We start from the raw sequence: 7136 nt of genomic DNA, 5'->3' as shown, positions 1-7136 counted from the left end.
CCCCGTTAAATGTACCTTTCCCACACGCAATGACGTCAAGTCATGCTCATGGTTCTGCTTCAGGAGGTGCTTCAGGAGGTCACTTTCACACCCCGCCACAGTTACATCGAGTGACAATGAGAGAATTAGCTACACAGCGTACTCCGGCAGCGATGCCCCATGAAAAGCTTAAACAGTATCTTACGGATTGTAGATATGATCCAGTACCTGGCAAGTCAGGAGACATGATGTTAGCCTCGTTATGTCTACGCAGTGTTACAGATTATCTGATGTTATTACCAGGAATGCCAGAACATCTGGACAACATATATCATTTTATTAGAACAGGTGAGAGGCCAGAATGTGTTCGTGAAGCCATGGCATATCAGAAAGTTGAGACACAAGGTTTACTATTACTATTCTTGGTTAATTGTTTGATAAGGGAACAAGATCAGACAGATGTTGTTAAGGAAGAGATGAAAGCACTGACAAAATGGAGTCAAAATATTGCGGAAGGTAAACATGACAGACAGAATTGTATAGACGCTATGACCAGAAAGGTCCATAAAGAAATAGTAGCGATACATACCAGACAGAAAGCCGAAAAAGAAGCCGAGTCAGACAAGAATGACTCCTCGGAGGAGGAGGAGGTAGAAGCAGAGACTCCAGCAGAGACAGAAGATAGAATAGCGTACGGAGGTAGAGTGAAACTCCCTAAACAGTATTCTCTTGATAGACCTTTCGACAGACCCATTCGTCCAGAAAACAAGAAACGTTACCTTTCCCCGATACCAGAGCAATGTTCCCTTGAACATATGTTCCAAGTTACTGATAAAATCCTGAACGAAAGAATAGGTTATCATGAACTCACTACCTTACGTGATCAGGAACTAGCCCGGTCAGCAGTCCAATGGGCCGGGGATGATAGTATATATAAAGATGATTTAGTAGTGCAAACGTTTTTAAGTCTTACTCCAGAAGAACAGCGGCTAGCTGGTATATACATGACCCAAAATCTCATTATACAGTATGAAAACCAACAATCTGATCCAGGTCCATTGTATAATCTATTGCAAGACTTACTCCTGAGAAGATGGAGAGGTCTAGGTACCGATTTAATTGAAATCATTCTAGAACAACGTCACAAATACAGAACTTTCCTGACCCCACGTCTCATTTCCGTTCCACCCCCAGTAAGACAACCATATCACCTAGACAGACAGAACCCTTTACGAGAAGTACATCCAATCCGTAAGCCAGATGATACGCTTGAACGCGTATTCGTATATACTCCTTTGACTAAAATGGAATTACTGGAAATGAAGAAAATTGTACCTTGTCATGATAAAGATCCTGCAGGTTTCCACCGTGAATTAAAAGACATGTTACTCATGGGCGATTACACATATTCAGACATTCTTAAAATGTTAAAAGTATTGTTGCCAGCAGGGATTTACGAAAAACTGAAAGAAAAGGAATGGGAGGTGGGAGATAAAAAGATTATTTGGGCCGAATTAGAAGACGAAGAGAAAGGACGTACCCCAGGTTTAGGTCTTGGGGACAAAACTAAAGCAATGCCAGGATTGTTAGTACAGGTTTTGCCTGGATTATTGACAGTTAAAAAGGAAGATTGGGATGCAATCTCAGCCTGCAAACAGAAACAAGACGAAGACACTAGGGATTTTTATTCAAGATTCGAGAAATGTTTTATTATTAATAGTGGCCTGAAAACCAGTAGCGAGTCATTCCCACATCTTTTTGTGACCAAATTAGTAGAGAATTCCTTACCACAGGTTAAGAACAGAGTATTGAAAGTCAAAAGTACATGGCAAGCTAATACGCCTTCCCAAATGTTGCAAATGTTACAGTACCACCAGAATAGAATCAGAGAGGAACACGATCATGAACAGAGACGCATGAAAGACACTAAAATGAAAGTACTAGTTGCCCAGTCTGTTCCAGCAGATGGTCAGAAGAGGGGTAACAATCAGAACACACAGACTAGTCATTCTACAGGTCCTGTTAAAGGAAATTGCAATTATTGCAAGCAGCCAGGTCACTTTATTAGTGATTGTGCCGTTCTCAGACACAATATTGCTACAGGCAAAACGAAAGAAAGACCACGTCAGCCTAGACCAGAATATGTTCAACAGAATATTCAACAGAATCCGCAACCTCCTCCACAACATGCACAGCAACAGACAGTAGCTGTGCCCCAACCTCAACCCATTGCCGCAACACAACACGTCACACAACAAATGTATCAGTATGCACAGTCCGAGTATCCAGATTATCAGCAGTACACATGAAACAGCCTAGAGAGGGAGGTTGGCTTGCCCCTTATCGAGGTTCCTGTAGATCAAGATGGTCCCTATGTACATAGTCAGGTGTTAGGGAAAGAGAGAAAATTTTTGATTGACACGGGGGCGAGCAGAACTACCATCAGTCATGACGAGGGCCCAGGGGCACCCCTCTCAGGCTCACAGAATGTTTCCCTTGGTTTTTCAGGAAAGCCTATTGTTAACGAAGTATCACAGCCAGTTCCCCTTGCAGTTGGTCCATTGTCCCGTACTACAGATTTATTGCTTACAAAATCATGTTCTGAAAACTTACTGGGTATTAAAACACTGAAAGCTCTAGGAGCTGTTATATGTTGTTCCCCGGAAGGAGTGAGATTATTCCTTCGTGATTTCAAAGGCCATTATGTATTGAGAGACTTTGATGTCAGATTGAAAGATGTTCCACAGCATTTATGGGCGCAAGGTCCAACTGATGTAGGTTGTATGCATATTACTCCCTATCGTGTTACACTTAAGCAAGGTGTTGTACTGCCCCGAATCCGACAATACAAATTGCCCCCCGAGGCTGTAGCAGCCTTATTGAAAATTATTGATGAACTCATAGCCCAAGGGGTAGTTGTAGAAACTGACTCCAATGTATGTAATTCTCCAATCATCCCGATTCTTAAACAAACTGATCCAAATGCCCCTCCAGTTTATCGGCTGGTGATCGATCTTCGAGAGCTCAATAAATGCATTGTACCACAGTACCCAGTGGTCCCAGACATTTCATCCCTATTGACTGCCATTGATTTCGAAGCAGCGTTCTTTACTGTAATTGACCTCAAGAACGCCTTCTTTAGCATCCCCATTCATCCTGACAGCCAATACTTATTCGGATTCTGTTTAAATGGCCGAAGCTTTAAATTTGCATGTGCACCACAAGGGTTCACAGAAAGTCCTAGTATTTACAGCTAAGCATTGAAGAGACAACTAGACAGTATTCACATGCCTACTGACACTGCCCTACTACTGTATGTTGACGATCTACTGATCACAGCACGGACCGAACGTGACTGCGAGTGCGCGTCACTGACAGTCTTGTATTTCCTTGCCGAAAAGGGGCACAATGTATCCCCTTCGTAGCTCCAATTCTGTGCCCAGCAAGTGGTATACCTTGGGCACTTGCTGTCCAAGTGGGGTAGGCAGCTGACACCTGATCGTATCCAGTTAATTGCACATCTTCCACAACCCAAGACACAGAAGGAAGTACGAGCTTTTATTGGACTCACTTCTTACTGCAGACAATGGATTCCCCAGTATGCATATCTAGCCAAGCCCCTCATACAGTTGACAACACAGGAGGCAGCGACTTCGACAGCCCTCCCTTGGACTCAGGATAATACACAAGCTTTTAATGACCTGAAGAAAGCCTTATGCCAAGCACCAGTTTTAGCGACACCATGTTACAGCAAACCTTTTACACTTTTTGTCACTGAACGCGATGGCACAGCGTTGTCCGTTCTCACACAAGATCAAGCAGGACATCACAAGCCTTGTGCTTATTTTTCTAGTACATTGGATCCAGTAGCCCAGGCTCTGCCTGCGTGCTTGAAATCAGTTGCAGCAACAGCTCTAGCTATCAGACAAAGCGATTCAATAGTGTTAGGACATCCCTTGACAGTACAAGTTCCACATTCCGTGGAGGTACTTTTGAACTGTACACAGACTCAACACTTGACCATAGCACGACTGACAGGTTATGAATTGACGCTGTTCCAGCCACACATAGAAATCAGACGCTGCAGCATACTCAATCCTGCCACATTGTTACCCTCGAGTACCCCAGATCCAGCACCACATGACTGTGTTGAAGTCATTAATACAGTGACGAAGCCCCGACAAGACTTGACAGACATTGCATTGACCGACCCAGACCTGACACTTTATGTGGATGGTTCATGTATGAGAACAAGTACAGGAGAGTTAGTGGCCGCCTATGCAGTGACCACTGAAACTGAAGTCATAGAAACACATCGTATTGACACACTATCTGCTCAAGCTGCAGAGCTCATTGCTCTGGCCCAAGCCTGTATAATAGCCAAGAACAAGAAAGTTAAAATATACACAGATTCACAGTATGCATTCGGAGTCGTTCACGACTTCGGAGTTCTTTGGGAAGAGAGAGGTTTCTTAACTTCTCACGGTACCAAGATCCAACATGGTCCCCTTATCCAAGCTCTGTTAGAAGCAATACATTTGACTACAGCCATAGCCATCATGAAGTGCAAAGCACATACCAAAGTCACCGACACTATTTCCCAGGGTAACGACCTGGCAGATCGTACAGCCAAATTCACAGCTCAGACAGACACTCCGACTAACATGACAAAGATTGATTCGACTACAATGACACATTGCCTGACAGTTAAGGATCCCATTCTAGATGTACTCGACATACAGACACATGCCACACCAGACGAAATTAAGAAATGGACTGAACAAGGAGGGATCCGAACAGATCAGGGATGGATGACGAAGGGACGAGCCACATGGTTCCTCCCCGACTCTATGGTTCAAGTCATAATTAATACAGCACATAGTCCAGCACACTTAGGAGAGAAAGCCATGTTAGACAGTTTACAGAATCTCTGGTACAACAAACATTTACGAGCAGCCGCAAAACAGAAAGTGCGTACTTGCATGATCTGTTGTCAGTTCAATCCAGGAAAAGGTGTCCCCGTGGAACAGGGTGGATTTCATCCTCCTGACCATCCTTTTGAAGTCCTCCAGATGGATTATATCCAGATGGACAGATGTCGAGGATTTAAGTATGTCCTCGTAGTCGTATGTGCTCTTTTCCGATGGACAGAAGCATATCCAGTCCCCGATTACACTGCTGCAACCACTGCCAAACAGCTGGTACATGAGTTTTTCCCGCGGTACGGTTTGCCCCGTGTCGTGTACTCTGATAATGGACAGCCATTCTCGTCCGAGCTCATGAAACAGGTGTCACTCCTGTTAGGTTACCAGTGGAAGTTCCATTGTGTCCGACATCCTGAAGCTGCAGGTCTCGTAGAGAGACATAATCAGACACTGAAAACCCGCCTAGCCAAAATATGTGCCGAGAAAGGTGTAGATTGGATAGTTGCCTTGCCAGTTGCACTCTTTTACATGCGAATGGTAGCTCATTCTAGGACAGGGCTATCCCCGTATGAGGTGGTCTTTGGAAGGCCTCCGAATATGTGGGGGACGCCTATGCCCCGTAAGATCACAGATGTTGACAGTACTACGCTGACGGATTACTTGGCCGCATTGATGTCTGCACTACAATCTTGTCGTTCACAGGTCGCGGCTGCCTTTCCGGACAACACCCAAGTAAAGCCACATGAAGTCCGCTCAGGAGACCTGATCCTCGTAAGGAACTTCAACAGGAAGAGTCCGCTGGAACCCAGATGGAAGCAGCCGAAATTGGTTTTGTTATCTACAAGGACTGCCGTTAAAGTGGAGGGGAGGAAGGGATGACTGCATTCGAGCCATATTAAAAAAATTCACGGACTGTTGCCAGACTCTCCCTTTAAGGACTGCCCACTTCCCCCACTTCCAGAGACTAAACTCCCCCTGCTAGAGTTAACTCCGCAACAGGAGTATCGTATGAAGTTGAGGTCTAGTAAGTCAGACAGTTTAATTGTTTAAGTCCCCTCCTGGGTGAAGCGGTTAGACAGGTTCCTGACATGTACAAGATAGACCCCACTAGAGAGAGAGATAGACAGGAGATCAAGAAATAGAAATATTGTAAAAATCTCCGAAGTCGTTGTGTTATAACATTACTTATTATGTTTTTTCTGAGTCCTACGATTATCTGCACGAGTTGGATGTTACATATGTTCTTTCCTATTGCACATCCTTTTTCTACTAATGACACTGCAGAGCACACGTTTAGTGAACTACCCCCACATGAGTTTTCCTATCGTTTAGCGATGCGCAACAATACATTCATCCGTATGTTACACCATTCTCACCAGACCAGCAATGCCACTAATTGCTGGATATGTGGCCGACTCCCTCCCTATCAGAACTACAAGGGAGCTCTGCCCCTCTTTCTTTACCCGTTCACGCATAATGGTTTGTGTGGTGCATGGTTTACTTTAATGTCTTCCCTAGATAGTAAGTCCCAGGTTTCCCAAGGCAATTGGATATGGGGAGACCTGAACACCGTTATGCATAAAGCATGTTTCCCAGACAAGGAGGGTCTTCCCCAAAGGACAGGGACCGACCTAGAAAATGAAGTGTATGGATTAGGTAATTTTACACTTAACCTCATGATCCTGAACGTGCAGTCTGAGACTAATTCGGACTTGCCGTCTATTACAGTTTTACCAGTAAAAGGTGAATTATGTGCCAAAAAAATTGGATCAGTACATCTAGGACACAGTGATTGTGATACTATTGTTGAATTCAGTGATAAAGGCAAGTCTACTTTCAAAGCTTCCCGACATTCCTATTTCATTTGTGGTCAGACTGCCTATATACGTTTACCTCCAGACTTGGATGGTACTTGTTTTATTGCATTCCTACTGCCACCTGTTTTTCTTGCCCCATCTGATTATCATAGAAATTCCCGCCTTACTCACGTTAGACAGAAGAGAGATCTCCCAATTGTCGATCAGACTGAAACCACATGGGAACAATACACAGACTTCAATAAAGGATTCTTCCCTTACTTAGGCACTGTCTCCAATAGTAAACTGATACGCAAATTGACCAGAATCCTTGAAGCAGTGGTGAACGAAACTACTTCTGCCCTAGGTAACTTAACAGAGGAACAGTCTGCTATGAGACTTGTTGTTCTTCAGAACCACCTTGTCCTTGACGTCA

Source organism: Lissotriton vulgaris, chromosome 3_1 (genome assembly GCF_964263255.1).
Source record: "Lissotriton vulgaris chromosome 3_1, aLisVul1.2, whole genome shotgun sequence".
Taxonomy (NCBI): Eukaryota; Metazoa; Chordata; class Amphibia; order Caudata; family Salamandridae; genus Lissotriton; species Lissotriton vulgaris.
The sequence above is the reverse complement of the archived record's forward strand: the minus strand, read 5'-3'. Positions refer to the sequence as shown.